This window comes from Chiloscyllium plagiosum, chromosome 27 (genome assembly GCF_004010195.1).
Source record: "Chiloscyllium plagiosum isolate BGI_BamShark_2017 chromosome 27, ASM401019v2, whole genome shotgun sequence".
Lineage (NCBI taxonomy): Eukaryota > Metazoa > Chordata > Chondrichthyes > Orectolobiformes > Hemiscylliidae > Chiloscyllium > Chiloscyllium plagiosum.
Genome location: NC_057736.1, coordinates 12,262,159 through 12,280,315, shown reverse-complemented (window position 1 = coordinate 12,280,315; position 18,157 = coordinate 12,262,159). Strand labels below are relative to the sequence as shown.

The window sequence follows — 18,157 nt, the reverse complement described above, 5'->3', positions numbered from 1 at the left end:
TTAAATTTAACACTAATTAAAACCAACCTATTTAAAACTATTTAAAATACTACTAAAACTATTAAAACAAATAAACGAATTTTAAAACAACCATACTTCAAAGACAAAATAAGTCGATCGGAGCTATTATGAGTCCATAAAAATCCGTAAAAGCTCGAGGGTCAAAGATAAAGTTAGGCTTGTGATGTTCTGTGCAAATGATTTAAATTTTGCAATCCCGAGGTCTTTCATCAATTCCAAATTCTTCTCATACCATTTCCCATGGGCTCCCATCACAAACCCATAAAAAGATACTTTTCCTCCACCGGTGAGGTCCATTATCTCTTTCTCCAAATGTTTATATTTCTTTATCTTCTCCTCCAACGCCAATTCGAGAGAATTTAATTGAAGGTCTGATCTCACAGTCACATCTACCACCATGATCTGCTGTTCCTTCTTCAAAATAAGGGCTGGTATCCAAAGTTTCCCAGACGCGTCTTTGATTCGTGGCTCTACAATATAGTCCACCCGTTTTTCTTAACAAATTTAACTAATTCCTCTACTATCCTATTGTGCCTCTTAATTCTCATATTCTTCACATATGGGCACCATCCAGAAATGTGCGCGACTGTTTCCGAGATATCATTACATCTTCTGCAGTTTTTAACATTGAACGGCTTGCCATATGACAATGACGCCCGCGTTGGAAATAGATTCGTTCGTAACAAAATCGAACTAATCACTTTGGACGGCTTCATAAATTGTATCTTTTTCAACCAATTGTTGGAAATACTATCATTTTTATAATAATGGACACCTGCCCCTTGACAGGGGATGGCCATCCATCTCTGCATCTCTATTAATCTCCAATTTGCATAATTAGTATTAGCAAATTCCTCCATCCCATCTTCACTATCCTCAATGATAGCATCCACTTCATCCGCTCCTCAATCAATATTTGGATTCTAGATGTTTTCCATCACCTTTAATCTACTCAGTTTATGCATTTTCTCTGCCACGCTATTACCTTCAAATCAAAATGAAGCATGCAATGCTTCATCTTCCGATTTCTGTAGCGTTCCATATTTCTGCATAATCGAGATGTATGAAACAGTTTCTCCTAGAGGAAGGAGTTACTTTTGTGGGCGGCTTGGTGGCTCAGTACTTCGCACTGCAGCCTAACAATGTCAGGGACTCTGGTTTGATTCCAGCCTCGGGCAACTGTCTGTGTGGAGCTTGCACATCTTCCCATGTCTGTGTGAGTTTCCTCTGGGTGCTCTGGTTTCCACCCACAATCCAAAGATGTGCAGGCCAGGTGAATTTGCCATGCTAAATTGCCCATACTGTTAGGTGCATTAGTCAGGGGTAAATGTAGGGTGGAAGAATGGGTCTGGGTGGTTTGCTCTTTGTAGGGTTGGTGTGGACTTGTTGGGCTGAAGGACCTGGTTCCATACTGTAGGGTATCAAATCTTTAGAAAAGTTAGAAATTGTTTACCTTAGTGTAAGGATTTAGTTGGAAATTCCAGACCAGAAGTGTTTTGATTAGAACCAGGATATATTCTGATGAATTTAGAGTGTACTCATCCAAGGACATTATCCTTGCGTCTCCAGGCTTCGTACGGAATCTATCTATTTGTCACTATTTTGGCTCCAATTTCTTTTCCCAGAGCAAAAGTCAAAATGTTTCCATGCTCGGGATATGGTAAAATTACAGTCAGGGTTCACCAATGTCATCAAGCTCCAATTGCATATTGAAAGAAGAACTTTGCCTCTTTCAGAAGACTTTACTGTTAACAGAAGAGGAGATTAGAATAGAAGCAAGTGGGACATCAACATGTAAGTCTCACCTCACATCAGTGAAAGGAGATAGCTGCACATTTCCCAAGGTCTTCCAGTGACTGTGTTCAATAGAGAAGAACTAGGAGAAAGTGAGGACTGAAGAAGATATTTGGTATACTTTCCTTTATTGGTCAGACTATTGAGTACAGGATTTGAGCGGTCATGTTGCAGCTGTACAGGACGTCGGTTAGATAACTTTTGGAATATTGCATGCAACTCTGGTCCCCTTCCTATCAGAAAGGATGTTGTGAAACTTGAAAGGGTTCAAGAAAGATTTACAAGGATGTTGCCAGGGTTGGAGGATTTGAGCTATAGGGAGAGGCTGGAGCTGTTTGCCCTGGAGCTTCGGAGGCTGAGGTGTGACCTTAGAGGTTTATAAAATCATGAGGGACATGGATAGGATAAATACTCAAGATCTTTTCCCTGGTGGGGGGTGGGGGGAAGTCCAGAACTAGAAGGCATAGGTTTAGGGTAAGAGGGAAAAAATTTAAAAGGGACCTAAGAGGGCAACCTTTTCATACAGAGGGTGATGCATACATGGAATGAGCTGCCAGAGGAGGTGGTGGAGGCTGGTACAATTAAAGCATTTAAAAGATATCTAGATGGGTATACGAATAGGAAGGGTTTGGAAGGATTTGGGCCAAGTGCTGCCAAATGGGACCAGATTAGGTTAGGATATCTGGTCAGCATAGACAAGTTGGATCGAAGGGTCTGTTTCCGTGTTGTACATCTAAATGACTCCACGACTGCAGATGCTGGAGATCAGAGTTGAGAGTGTGGTGCTGGAAAAGCACAGCAGGTCAGGCAGCATCCTCTCTACTTTAATGCAAGAGTACCCCTGGTTTCGAGGTGTCCAGTCAGTCCCTCAATCTAACTGCAGATGCCACTGAAATACCACTTCATGGTATCATGCTGGGGAGACACTAAACACCAACATTCTAAAGCAAGAGACAGACAGTGTTAAATAATGCATTCTATATGTTATGTAAGAATTATGGAGTTACTCATTACAGTATTCAGCTCCTTTTCAACAATTTCTCCTCCCCTCCTTCCACACCACACCACCCTCTCTCCCCCTCACTCCTGCCAATATTTTGAATGGTATATTAATATTTGGAAGTGTTCAATGTTTAATGCTGGGATAGGAACAGATTAAGATTGCTGCACAGGGCTGACACACAACACTGGATGGGTAGTTTAAAAAAAAAGCCAGCAAATGTCTCAGTAATGATAGTCCGCTCTCTAAACCCTCACGTGTAAAGTTTGACTCACAAAGGCCGTGCCTCACAGTCTCAGCATCTCCCAATTCCTGCTGCCATATTTTGTCACCCTGCCCATGGCCTTGCTTTGATGCTGATGAGCTTCGTTGGTGACAGTTTCTAGCCAGTAGCAAAAATATGTTGTCATTGATAAAACTCAGCTTCGAGCCTTGTATATACAATGGGTGGAGAGATCTTACTGATAAGACTTTTATAGTTTGACAGAGAGCAGCAAACCAACATTAACATTACGTGTGTCAATGTCCTCCCATCATCCATGTATTTGTGAAACCTGGAGACATCTGGGCCCCACACAACTTGACATGAAGCGTACTGAAGCTAATGCACTGAGATTTTGTTAGCAAATGTAACAGCAGTGTGCATGTGTACAGAACTGAAACGACACTCCCTCTCTTTGGAAATTCAATACTGCTCCCTCAGTACTGACCCTCCCAATGTGGCCCATTCTCTCAATATTGACTTCCAACTGTGCCTATTCTCTCAGTACTGACCCTCTGACTGTGCCTATAGTACTGACCCTCCCAATGTGCCTATTCTCTCAGTACTGACCCTCCCAATGTGCCTATTCTCTCAGTACTGACCCTCTGACTGTGCCTATTCCCTCAGTACTGACTCTCTGACTGTGCCTATTCTCTCAGCACTGATCCTCCCAATGTGCCTATTCCCTCAGCACTGACCCTCTGACTGTGCCCGTCCCTCAGTACTGACCCTCTGACTCTGTGTGCTCCCTCAGTATTGATAATATTTTGGCCTTAGATTTTCTTTTCTCTGCCATAATTCACAGGGAAACATACCTCATACCTTCATAAAAACATGGTTACTGACACTGGACTGTCCAAAAGAAACGTCAACATTTATTCTCTTTACAGACACATTTACACTCTGTAACAAAAACAGAACTTGCTGGAGACACTCTGGTAGCATCTGTGGAGAGAAAGCAGAGTTAATACAGCTTTCGAATCCAATGAATTTATTTCATTAAATTTCATTCTCTAATTATCCCCCGACTGCTCCTTACAAACTATAACTCCCACCACCAAATCCCGTGAGTTTGTTGTTGCCTCTTGAGCCCATGATAACCTTTCTCTTATCTCCATCTATGAATCTCTCCAGTAGGGTGTCCATCCCTGTTATAATGCTAAAGTGAGCCTACCAAATGTCTGCGAGTGTGGTACATTAATCATGTTCATCCTTAACCTCTCTTGCCTTAGACTGAACTAACTAAAGATATACTTGTCCAATCCTTCTTTGGTTTCCAAATTAATGTGACTAATTTCCATTGGTACGACTCAGAGGCAGAACACCTCCAGAAGTTGTTAGACAAAACAAAAGGAAGAACTGAAGATGCTGGAACTCTGAAACAAAAAACAGAAATTGCTGGAAAATCTCAGCAGGTCTGGCAGCGTCTGTGGAGAGAAATCAGAGGTAACTTTTAGGGTCCAGAACTTCTTCAAAACTGATGGTAGCAAGGAAAAGGATGGATTTTATACAGAAGATGCGTTGGGGAGAGGAGGTAAGAATAAAGGGTAGGTGGAGATAGAGCCCAAAGAGCGAGAAAAGCTAGAAGAGTATAAAGGCAGTAGGAGTATACTTAAGAGGGAAATCAGGAGGGCAAAAAGGGCACATGAGATAGCTTTGGCAAATAGAATTAAGGAGAATCCAAAGGGTTTTTACAAATACATTAAGGACAAAAGGGTAACTAGGGAGAGAATAGGACCCCTCAAAGATCAGCAAGGCGGCCTTGGAGTGAAGCCGCAGGAAACAAGTGCTTTGCATTGGTGTTTACTGTGGAAAAGGACACGGAAGATACAGAATGTGGGAAAATAGATGTGGACATCTTGAAAAATGTCCATATTACAGAGGAGGAAGTGCTGGATGTCTTAATGTATAAAAGTGGTTAAATCCCCAGAACCTGATCAGGTGTAGAACTCTGTGGGAAGCTAGGGAAGTGATTGCTGTGGCCCTTGCTAAGATATTTGCATCATTGATAGTCACAGGTGAGGTGCCGGAAGACTGGAGGTTGGCTAAGGTAGTGCCACTCTTTAAGAAGGGTGGTAAGGACAAGCCAAGGAACTATATAGACCAGTGAGCCTGACGTCGGTGGTGGGCAAGTTATTGGAGGGAATCCTGAGGGACAAGATGTACATTTATTTAGAAAAGCAAGGACTGATTAGGGATAATCAACATAGCTTGGTGTTTGGATGTATTTGGGCCCTTGGATACTGAGGAGGGAGGAGGTTAACGGGCCGTAATTACACCTTCTCCAACTGAAGGGGATTGCAACCAGAAAGCCATGGGAGACATGGCAAGGTTATAGGGATAGGGTTGGGGCGACGGTCTAGTAGGATGCTCTTGTGGGGGAAGGGGAGGTTGGTATGGACTTGATGGGCCGAAAGGCCCGCTTCCACACTGTAGGGAATTCTATGATTATAGATTAGATTCCCTACAATGTGGAAACAGGCCCCTTCAGTCCAACAAGTTCATACCAACCCTCCGAAGAGTAACCTACTCAGACCCATTTCCCTCTAACACTAACATGCACCTGACACTATGGGCAATTTAGCATGGCTAATTCACCTGACCTACACGTCTTTGGACTGTGGGAGGAAACCCACGCAGACATGGGGAATGTGCACTCCACACAGACAGTTACCTGAGGCTGGAATTGAACCTGGGACACTGGTGCTGTGAGGTAGCAGTGCTAACCACTGAGCCATCATGCTGCCCAAATGATGATTCTACAGTTCATCTATGATTTCAATGCCATTGTCAACCCATTCAAACTCTTGCTCTTAATATTCCATGACAGATTCACTCCCATTCAGCCTCCCCTTCCTGCTTACTGTCCCATCTTGGCTCCTGATTCCCAAGTGCCTCAAGTCTGAAAACTGTGTTTATACTTTTTCAAAATGTAGACTTGAACTGAGCAGTAAGTCAACAGAACAAACTTCCTGACAAGTCTAAGTTAAGCCATTCTGTTTTTTTCCTGTGATACTTAAATTACAATAATATTGTTTAAATAACAGTGTATATGCTTCAATTCCAGTCAATTATTTTTCTTTTCCCCAGACAAGCTCATTTTCAGACTATTCATTGCTTTGAATTTTCTGAACTCCAAGACTCTCATAATTACAGCAAACAATTTAAAAGATGCCTACAAATATCCTGCCCCACCACAAAGAAAATGTAAAGCATAATGCTGAGCGATAAGAGGTTTTATCATTTATTAATAATTAAAAATTCAATTTTTATTGAAAAAAGGGAGACACCTTTTGCTTTGTGATTTTTGAGAAGATTTGTATGCAATATTGTTCCAACAGCTCAAGGTTTCAGCTAAATGCATCAGGGTATTGTGTAATCATAGGAGAAAGTGAGGTCTGCAGATGCCGGAGATCAGAGCTGAAAATGTGTTGCTGGAAAAGCGTAGCAGGTCGGGCAGCATCCAGGGAACAGGAGAATCGATGTTTTGGGCATGACTCATGCCCGAAACGTCGATTCTCCTGCTCCTTGGCTGCTGCCTGACCTGCTGCACTTTTCCAGCAACACATTTTCAGCTATTGTGTAATCGTAACACTACACTGTGTCTCCTTAAAGAATCCCATTGCACTTCTGTCATGTCGGCAGATTTAAATCAAGTTTGCTGAATCTCCAGTAAAGAACAAAGACTTCAGAGCAATACTTTTGAAATTTATTAGCAGCAGTATTAGGGACATGTTTTCTTTCCATCAAAAACTCGACTTTGCCAAGTATTTCTGCCAGCTATGCTGCAAATCCTTTTAACAGTTGGATACCGTGCACTGAAGAGGAGGAAGAGGGAAAAAAAAAGTGGGTTTCTTCTGAATACGTGGACTAAATGATGTTTTTCATCTTTCAGTCTTGCAAACAAGGCACTAGTTCAAATTCCTTCAGCAGTCTCCTCTACTTTCAAATTCAACAAATTGCCCTAATAGGCAAATTAATGTTCAAAGAAAACACAGATTGTTTTACTTTTATGGGAAGGCATAAAAGCTTCAGGTATCCGCTAAATTACCTGCTTAATATAGCTCCATCTCAATACATGATTAAATCGACAGTATTTGCCATCTAAAAATACCTTGGATAATATATCCCACCTGGAATCTTCTAACATGTTTATAGTAACTCAAAAGAAATATTTTTCCTAAACTAGTACATTCAAGACAGACTCTCCTCTTTGCACCTCTCTCTCATGCTTTATGCACCACTTTAGCAAAGGAATATTTGATGAAAGCAGCAATGAACTTCACACAAAATGCAAGAATTCCGAAACAAGAGCTTTTTGTTTAAATAGAAGAGGAGAAAATGCAAAGAAAATCAGGGGAATTCACTGCTTGGTTTGGGATTTTTTTGCAGGAACATCCGGTTCTTGGAACAGCTTCTATTTCTGAAATCCAATGTGCAAGCAATTCAGGAAACCACTGCCGAGAGACCTTTTCTTCAGTGAGCTTAGCTCCAGTCTCAATAACATGCATTTCACAATAAATAAAAAACATGGCATTATACTAGTTGTTTCATATAAGTCATGGTAGTAAGCCAACCAGATCACAACACTTTTAATCATCTCACTACTACTGAATTGTTAGATACATTTCCTTAACCGGCCTTAACAATTCTATTTTGATCAAAATGCTTAGTCAGAAAATTAGCTTACACTGTAAAACTTGGTCCTATTGTTTTGTGAAAGGAATTCATAGCGGTGAATGCTGTATTATTGGACAGATCTCCGATACTTTAAGATAGCTTATAATTATGCTTGCAATGCTCTTGTATAAGAAGCCTACATTTTAATCTTTATACCGTTATTTCATCAGTTCATCAGTAGAAAGACAACCTACCAGTCATTCTGTTAGTCAATTAGTCAACTACGCACACTATATTAAAGAAATCTATCACCCAGACTGTACACATAAATCTGAAATAGCATTTCAGTGTACATTGTCAGTGGTTAATAATTTTACACATTTAATCTCCAATAAGATTTCAGCTTTCTGTCTTATATGTCATATAAGCTAAAACCCATGAACATATGGGAAATAAAAGCAGAAATTGCTAGAAAATCTCAGCAGGTCTAGCAGCATTTGTGGAGACAGATCAGAGTTTACATTTTGGGTACATTAACCCTTCCTCAGAGCCCAAATGGGTGAAACCACTGGAGTTGTTTTCAACTTTGTAAGTTTAATAATGTATAATCCTCAAACCAGACAGACGGAACAAAGCATTCTGCTCACAAATAACATGGTATTAATCCCAAATATTTCTTTACACTGAAGTCAGTGTTATAATCCTGGGTTTGTAAAAGAATCCTTCATGAAAGCTACATGTATAAACCTGTGAGGAATGCTGATGCGTTTCAGAAATTTTCTGAAGACTATAGTAGCCAAAAGGGATTTTGTCTTGCATAAATTTGCTGACAGATAAATAGCCAACAATGAGACATGTGGATGCTTGTTTATCAGTATCTGTAAATATATCTTTTAAAATCAGTTTGACAAGAATATTTGGAACTTACCACAAAGAGAATGAAACCTGTCTCTGATTTGTGAGGACAGCTCAAATGGTCTGCCTGGAACATACTATCAGAAACAAAGTGGCTGTTTTCAATGAGATGCAGATAATTGTCACTGTCATTTCTGACCTATTCCTGCTCATACTCATGGCCCCTAATGTTAATCATGGTCCCTATTGTCAAAATGGGCTCACAATGTCAGAAGGAACTCCCATATGCAGTGTCAAAACATGCAGTACATGAAGTACAGTACAGCATATTCAGGTAGACCAAGCATCCAGTCTTACTGCAGTAATGCATGTATCCATATGTAACACTAATTGATCAAAATTAAATGTAGACTTCAGTGGGAGCATTATTACAGGTTGGAAAATAATTGGACATAATAGATAAACTGATTTAAAAGACATCTATGCTGTGCTGATTCTTACATAGTGCCTTTTTTGTAATTTTATAACCGATGTTATTGACCTGAGATTGAAACATCATGAAACCTATATTTTTAAACTCCCTCCTCAGTTCTGACAAAGAGTCATATGGGACTTGAAAGATTAACTGTGTCCCTTTCTCTCCATAGCTGCTGTCAGACCTGCTAAGATTTTGCAGCAATTCTCATTATTATTGTACACATGGTTTTATTCTTGAAGTTTAATTTAATCAATACAGATGAACATTTGTCTTTATAAAGGTTATTATTTCATAGATAAAAATTCAATAATAAAAATACTGTCTCCTGCTGCATTACTTTTGGCATTGGGGTTGACAGAGAGATTGTCCGATCTGGCAAGGTTGTGATAGCAAGAAGACAGAATCTCGATCCATTTTAAAATCTGCCAAAGCCAACCCTAGAGCTTTTGACTAAAATGTTAGTCTCTGAAACATAACTTTAACACATGTTTGTATGACATTTTTGGCACTTCCTTCTATTTCACTGTCATTAAATAAAATCTAAATTCACAATTTTAAAGATTTATTTCAGAAGAAGCATTTTCTACTTCTAAAGTCAAAATACAAACCGTGTATCCTCACTCCAAATAATGATGACGCCTGCCTTACCATCAGCAGTGTGACAGGAGAGTGATTACATGTCTGCAGGATATGCACAGTTTACAACATTGCATAACATTGTCATTGCAACAGATTACAGAGGACGGTAAAAAGGTCAGTGGGGGTGGCGAGTAAAGGTTTGGAAATAATGGAATGGTCAGACCTTTTTCACTTCCATCAGAAGGTACAGTCTGATTGTCTTCTTTGTCCGAAAAGCCTTCATGTCCTGTTGAAAATAATTATGTTCAATTCAACTTCTTTTCAATAAAATGAGATTTCGGCTTCTGCTAAAATTGTGTGTTTCTGGTTGATCTTTCCTGAGCACTGAGTGCCCTAATGCATTTTCCATGTGTCTATTCTGTAAGTACATATTGGCCATAACTGCGTAGGAGTCAGTTGCTCATTAGTTTCCCCAGTTTGGTTTCCCTGATCCATAAGCTACATACTTTGTTTTGGTATATGGTGTGTGGCCGTAGAGCTCAAGTGAGGATGCAAAAGCTTTGATATTCTTGTTTATTTCTCAGATTCAAGGTACTCTCAGGTTTACATTTGCTATCGAAGCTTCATCAGCGCTGAGTTTCTTGTGTTTCAGATGTCCCGCAACATGACCTCCCAACTCCTATACTCAATGCTCTGATCGATAAAGGAAAGCATTCCAAATCTCCTCCTTCACTATCCTATCTATCTGCATAGCTCCTTAAAAGTAGAGATGAACCTGCACTCCAAGGTCTCTTTGTTCAGCAACACTCCCCAGGGCCTTACCATTAAGTGTACAAGTCATGCTTTGATTTGCCTTTCCAAATGTAGCACCTTATATTTATCTAAATTTAACTCTATCTGCCACTCCACTGGTCACAGGCCTCCAGTCTGAAAAACAAACCTCCACCACTACCCTCTGTCTTCTACTTTTGAACCAGTTCTGTATCCAAATGGCTAGTTCTCCCTGTACTCCATGAGATCCAACCTTGCTAACCAGTCTCCCATGAGGAGCCTTGTTGAACATTTTAAAGTCCATATAGATCACGTCCACCACTCTGCCCTCATCAATCCTCTTCGTTACTTTTTAAAAAACTCAATCAAGTTCATGAGGCATGATTTCCCACACACAAAGCCACACTGACTTGCCCAATTAGTCCTTGCCTTTCCAAATACATCTAAATGCTGATTCTCTCTAAACTCCAGATTCTCTCCAATAATTTGCCCACTACCAATGTCAGGCTGACTGGTCTATAGTTCCCTGGCTTGTCCTTACCACCTTTCTTAAATAGCGGCACCACGTTAGCCAACCTCCAGTCTTCTGGCACCTCACCTGTGACAATGATACAAATATCTCAGCAAGGGGCCCAGCAATGATTTCCCTAGCTTCCCATTGGGTCCTAGGGTATATCTGATCAGGTCCTAGGGATTTATCCACCTTTATGCATTTTAAGACATCCAGCACCTCCATCTGTCACCATCTATTTCTCCACATTCTATATTTTCCTCGGCCTTCTCCACAGTAAACGCTGATGCAAAATACTCGTTTTAATGTCTCTCCCATCTCCTGTGGCTCAACACACAGGCTACCTTGCTGATCTTTGTGGGCCCCTATTGTCTCCCTAGTTACCCTTTTGTCCTTAATGTACATATAGAATCCCTTTGGATTCTCCTTAACCCTATTTGCCAAACTATCTCATGTCCCCTTTTCGCCCTTTTGATTTCTTCTTAACTATGCTCCTACTACCATTATATTCTTCTAATGATTCTCTCGATCTTTACTCTCTATACCTGACATGTGCTTCCTTCTTTGTCTTAGCCAAAACATCAATTTCTCTCGTCATCTAGTATTCCCTACACCTACCGATCTTGCTTTTCACCCCAACAGGAATACTGTCTCTGGACTCTTCTTATCTCACTTTAGAAGGCTTCCCATTTTCTAACCATCCCTTTCCCTGCGAACATTTGCCCCCAATCCGCTTTTGAAAGTTCTTGCCTAATACCGTCAAAATTGACCTTCCTCCAATTTTGAACTTCAACTTTTAAATCCAGCAGCAGGTAGTCTGGCTGGATTAGCTGAACACGATTAGTGTACTCTTGTCCAATCGTGGCACAGTGCACTGTTGTACAATTATAGCATAGTGCACTGTTGTACAATTGTAGCATAGTGCACTGTTGTACAATCGAATGAAAATGAAATGAAACTCCCATTTTGTAAAGTGTTCAAGTCCATTCTAGACTCTTTGGCCTAATTATCAAAGTCTAGAGATGTAACTTTCAAATATTACTGAAATAACTCCACAGATGCCAGTATCCCATCACCAAGTCACCCCTTATTTGCAAGCGGAGAATCCTTGACACTGATCCAACTCCCTCAGAACCAACTCCCTGAGTCAACAGAATCTCTGACACTCCTGTTCATATCTGTCAGCCAGGGCTCCCTGATTTGGGCTATTACTCAGGTCCAGTCAGGGAACTCATGTTCCACGATGTCCACCTGGCTGACCTCATTACAATCACTATATCCCTTCTGCTCTGTGTCTGAGGAAATGGGCTGGGTTTCTTTTGTAGCTCCTCCTGGAGTGTTTTAGCACCGGCTCAGGTTCCTTTGATTCTGCCTCTGATATGGGCAGTGTGTGACACACAGTCTCTTGCACCTGAAGCATCTCAGGAGATATTCATTCTCTTCTTCAGGCAGCAAAGGCTTCGAGAAAGCAACTTGTGTCCTTCTCAGATTTTGAGGTCTCTTCAATATTTGATGGAGAGACAGAACCTATGGGTTCCAACAGCCTTTCCGACTGTTTCAAGGAACCGGGCATGTTTTGCTCTTGCACTGTTTGCAAGTTTGCAGCTTTCATATGTTCCATGTGCTTATTCAGGTATGTCATACCTACTCGAACATAATACATCATTGGACCTGACCTCTCACTTGCATCGACCATGCCTGTTACCCATGCAGGGCTAATCCTGTCGTTCCTACCCCAAACCTCATCCCTTGAAGTAAACTCTCTCTCTTGTGTCCAGCACTGGCATTCCTGATGCCATTTCACTATCCATCCAGGTCCGGGAATAACAGATTTAGTCGGGTGCGGAGTCTTCTCCCCATTAGCAATTCTGCTTGAGTTATCCCTATAGGTGCGCAAAGAGTGGTCCTATAATCAAATAGCAACTGGGACAGTTTGGCTTTGAGTGAGGCTGTAAGCTTTTTCTCTAAGCCTGCCTTCAAAGTTTGGACTACTCTTTCTGCCAGACCATTGGATGATGGATGGTATGAAGCTGTCCTGTAAGCTTTGTTTTTGTATGGTCTGATCTATTTGCTTAGTAGTGGAACTTTATTGCTGGAACAGCACAGCAGGTCAGGCAGCATCTGCAGACCTCACTTTCTCCTAGTAGTGGGACTTGTTTGCCAATTATAATGAAATGTGTTTTACCAAAGATAGCCATATATACAACATTACAAACCAGTCTTTTCATCCAATATCCAGGGTATTGATAGAATCTCTACAGTGGAAACAGGCCACAAGTCCACACCGATTCTCCAAAAGATAACCCACCCAGATCCAGTCCCCTACCACTCTACATTTACCCCTGACCAATGCACTAACCTACACATCCCTGAACACTATGGGCAATTTAGCATGGCCAATTCACCCTAGCCTGCACATCTTTGGATTGTGGGAGGAAACCCACACACAAAGTTACCTGAGGCTGTGATCGAACCCGGGTCCTAGGCGCTGTGAGGCAGCAGTACTAACCACTGAGCCATCATGCCACCCCTAACTTATAGTTCTTAAATGTCCATACCATACACTAGGAGAAAGTGAGGACTGCAGATGCTGGAGATCAGAGCTGAAAATGTGTTGCTGGAAAAGCGCAACAGGTCAGGCAGCATCCAAGGAACAGGAGAATCAACGTTTCGAGCATGAGCCCTTCTTTGTGCCTGTGGTGTTTCATGCCTGAAACGTTGATTCTCCTGCTCCTTGGATGCTGCCTGACCTGCTGCGCTTTTCCAGCAACACATTTTCAGTTCATACCATACACTCCATACACTAGTTTAGCATCTGCTTTGGGGGCGCAAGATGTTAGAAAGTGTACACCAGCCCCCACCCCCACCCCCCACCTCCCGATTACACCTGATCAAACGCAATTGAAGTTGTTGCTCCCAAGGGTCTTGCTGCTTGTTCCCTGAAGGGTGTGAGACAGCCCTCTGACTTGAGTGGCTTCTCTTAACAATGATGTGGAAAAGCCAGTGTTGGACTGGGGTGGACAAAGTTAAAAATCTCACAACACCAGGTTATAGTCCAACAGGTTTATTTGGAAGCACTAGCTTTCAGAGCATTGCTCCTTCTTTTAACTAGTTATCTGGGTCCTTTCTGAGTACAGTGGTTTAGCAGCAGTTTGAAGTAACAATGTAATGAGTATAGTTTCAATTGTTTCTATCTCAGGAAGAGTGTTACAAAAGATATGGTAGTTTCCCCTGTTGATTGAGCTGACGCTAGGAGCTGAGCTGTCTCAAAAACAGTTCTACTGAAACTGAGATCTATTGTTCTACCCGAAACCTTGTAGCATTGTCTCATCAAGAACTCATTCAATAGTCAATCAAGGTGAATATCTGTCTGGCAGGATTCAATTTGACATTGAATGCCGTAAATTTCTTGGCTTAATAGCTCAGTTCCACTGTCTCATTAACACCTATTCAATAAACCACGTGGGTAGTGGATTTCCTCTTCTGTTGTAGCCTGCTATTTACGTAACTTTTTTGTAAATTTTTAATGTAACAATGGTTTTTGATAATTTTTGAAAAATGTAATGGGTTTCAATGTTTAAGGTGTGTAAACCTCTTGCCAGGTTTACACAATTTTGAACTAAGTTTGTAAAAACTCACGAGTTTAAAAAGGGGGATATGTAGGTGGTGGAATGTTCCTTCTAAATAATATTGGGACTCTAAAAGCAATATTGACCAATTGAATGGCATGCTGGGAAAACTGGTCAAATGAACAGCATGTTTAAGAATTGGATCAGTCCTGACAGACAGATATGCAAACCAGTTATCTTGACCTATTATACTGTCTGTGTGGAGTTTGCACATTCTCCTCATGTCTGTGTGGATTTGCTCTGGGTGCTCCGATTTTCCCCCCCACAGTCCAAAGATGTGCAGGTTAGGTGAATTGACCATGCTAACTTGCCCATAGTGTTCAATGATGTGTAGGTTAGGTGTACTAATCAGGGGAAATGTAGCACAATAGGGTAGGGGATTGGGTCGGTGTGGACTTGTAGGGCCAAATGGCCTGTTTCCACACTGTAGGGGTTTTATGCTTCTGTGATGGTAAATAGGTGTTAATGAAACAGTGGAACTAAGATATTAAGCCAGGAAACTTGTAGCATTCAGTGTGAAATTGAATCAAGCCAGGCAGATATGCAAGCCATTCAGTTGGCCATTATTACTCGCTGTTACTCTTAAGAACTGTTATTTTATTTACAGGAGATGTCCCACCATCTACAGTCCTTATATGTTGAATGCCATTCGTCTTCAGGGTATATTGAAATTCCCTGCTGGTAAATGATGGCCTGTTATTTGTGACCAATGTTTCTAACGTTTCCAGGGCTGCAAAAGACGCACACAGTTTTTCTATTGTCATCCCTGTGCTTGACAAATGACCTCTATGCACATCCAGCCTTTTTGAGTGGGCGTCCACAATGACTAAGAACATTGACTATGCAGATCCTTTCATGGTTCAATGTGTAATACTCAGACTCCAGGGTTACCCAACCATTCTCAAGCATGTGGGGGAGCTGCTCGTGGTAATTTTTAACCTTGTTGGCACTTTGAGCACTACCCAACCAATGCAGCTGTTTCTGCATCCAATCTTGGTCACTGGATATAATTTCTCCAACATTTTCAGTTTGGAGACCACTGGATGACCCTAGTTGAACTCAGACAGTGTCTGGCAATGACCTGTGATTGGGATATTCACTCTTGCTCCCTTTAATAATATGTCATCCTCTACTGTGATCTAATCTCGCCAGGTCCAAAAAGATTTCAATTCTGGTTATGATGGCTCTTTGGTTTCCCCCATCACCACCAGCTGATATAGTTTTGTCAGGACTGGATATTTTTGCCTCAAATCTGATATTATCAGTCGTGACTGGAAGTGCAAACAGAAAATTTAAAACTGTTACGGACTGTTCCAGTGATGGTAGCACCCGGGGTGTATCTGCCAGCAGGGGGCAGCTCAGTGTATCCGCAATTGCTACTTGGCCTCCTTGATTGTGTTGCAACTTGTAATTTTACACACTTACTATTAGAGCCCACTGCTGAATTCAGCCTGAAGCTATGGGCAGCATTGCCTTGGCCTCTTTAAGTTAACCTCACGGGGTCTGTTTTGCAGCCCATTATTATTACAAACTTACATCCGAGAAGGTATTGGTGGAACTTCCTGATTCCAAATATGACCATCAAACCTTCCTTCTCTATCTAAGCGTATTTATGCTCTAAAATAGCCAAACTCCTGTATGCATTCGCTATTAGGCATTCTTCTGCAACTGGCCACCAATGAGCTAATGCTACACTGATACTGTACAGGGAGGCATTGCATGTCAATACCAGGGCTCACTTGGAATTGCCTGACCTTAGAGGATTGTAGCTATTTCTTCCCTGAAAGCTATGGCTTGGTTACGTGAACATTTCCAAGGCTGACCCTTTTGTCAGAGTCAATGCAAAGCTGCCAAAAGGGAGGCCAGGTTATGTAAGCTCCCGAACAGACATGGGAGCCAGACCACCTTCGATCGCCCTCACTTTATCTTCCGGGTGTAACCTGGTTTTGTCAAGTATGTAGACTGAGTAGGCTACTTGGGACGCATGGAACAATCACTTTTCCCTTTTAAGGCATACACTCACCTGGGAGAAACGTCTATGGACTGTGTCCAAGTCCTCTATGTGCTCCTTATTGGTCTTCCCTGTCATTAACACATCATCCAGATAAATAGCCACCTGAGTACACCTTGGAAAATGTTCTCCATCGTCCACTGAAAAATGGCATGGCCTGATGATACTCCAAATGACGAACTCGCATATTGGTACAAACCCTTATGGCTATTAATTGTAGCGTATTTCTGGGAATTCCCCATCAAACCCCAATTGCAAGTACGCACGGCTCATGTCCAGCTTTGTGAGGGATAGCACACTTCCCAATCAGCTTATTGTATCAGTCCTCTGTGCGAAGGGTTGAGCATTTATCCAGCTGTGAAAAGTGGTTTAGCGTATGTTTAAAATCCCCGCAAAGGCGAGCTGACCTATTGGATTTCACAATTGATACAACTGGTGCTGCCCATTCTGCAAACTGGACTGGTTTGAGGATTCCTTCCATTTCCAGCCTTCTGATTCCTGCCTCTACTTTTGCCTGTAAGGCAAATGGCAGTGTGCAGGCCTTGCAGAATCATGGGCTTGCTTCCTGGTCAACATGCAAGGTGGCCTTCGCCCCTTTGATAGTCCCTAAACCTTCCTGAAAAACATCCGGGTATTTAATTAGGGCTTCACTCAGGTAGTTATTTTATAATTTAAAAAATGTGCCCATCAAGGGGAGTCTTTCTCAACTAATTTCACCGCATTAAGCTTGGGCTGAGGCTGTTATTCCAGTCTGTGGGAACTGAACCAGCTGCTTCTCATAAGAGACCGGAACCAAAGCTGTACCCTTAATCTGTAAAGGATCCCCAGTGTAGGTTTTCAGTCTAGCTGAGGTCTTGTGCAAACCTAAGGGTTGGAGTCCAGAGGGAATCTTGTTAAAGAATGGTTCTGTGATCACTGAAATGGCCACGCCGAAGCCAAGCTCCACTAGGACTGGGTGACCCATTTAACCAGATATTTGTTTTGATTGGTTCGCATTTGGTTGTTGCTAAGCAATTTAACTGTTCCAACTCGGATGTAGGTGGACTTTCCAGGGAGTGCACTCTTCTGGATACTGGCCTGTGAGCTATCTTACTCCATCTGGGTCTAGTGGGACTCTCTTTCTGTCTTGAGTCTACATACTAGCAGCAACTACAATGGCCGGCCCAAATCCTGAAGAAACTTTCAACCATTCGGCTGAGACTTGGCTTTTTGGGGAGGTTTTGCTGTGGGCTGACCTACGGTCCCTCTGTTCAGGATGTATCCCAAGTGAGGCTGTGCAGTTGCCTTCACTCGAGTGGTGTTGTCCAAGCTCAGTCGGACTGGTGAGGGTGTCCACTTCCATCAGAATACCTTGCAACTCATAGTTTCCACTTATTGCATTTTCCAATGATAAAGGAAGTTGTAGTACCTGTTTGAAGTCCAGTTGGTCTTCAGCTAGAAGCCAGTTTTGCATGGTTACATCATTAGTCCCACACACTGAAGTATCTCTCAGCATCTCATTCAGGGTTAAAAGCAAAGTCACATGCCTCTGCCAGTTGTCTTAACCGCCTCAAAAATCCTGATAAAGATTTGCCCTGGTTCTCAAGTTACTGAGTAAAACCAGTACTGTCTCAGAATTAGGGGAGG

At 41.9% G+C, this 18,157-nt stretch overlaps 1 long non-coding RNA gene across 3 annotated transcripts in view; it reads right to left on the bottom strand.

Moving 5' to 3' along the window:
* The window catches only part of LOC122563546, an 89,926-nt gene that overhangs the window by 238 nt on the left and 71,531 nt on the right, over positions 1-18,157 (bottom strand). The window contains exons 5-6 of one of the 3 annotated variants that reach the window (XR_006315644.1): positions 9,833-9,895; positions 3,931-4,022 (exon numbers count right to left, since the gene is read on the bottom strand). This is a non-coding gene — a long non-coding RNA (uncharacterized LOC122563546). Of the gene's footprint in view, positions 1-3,930; positions 4,023-9,832; positions 9,896-18,157 lie in introns of those variants that run through there. The other 2 variants (XR_006315645.1, XR_006315646.1) reach the window with 2 other exon arrangements.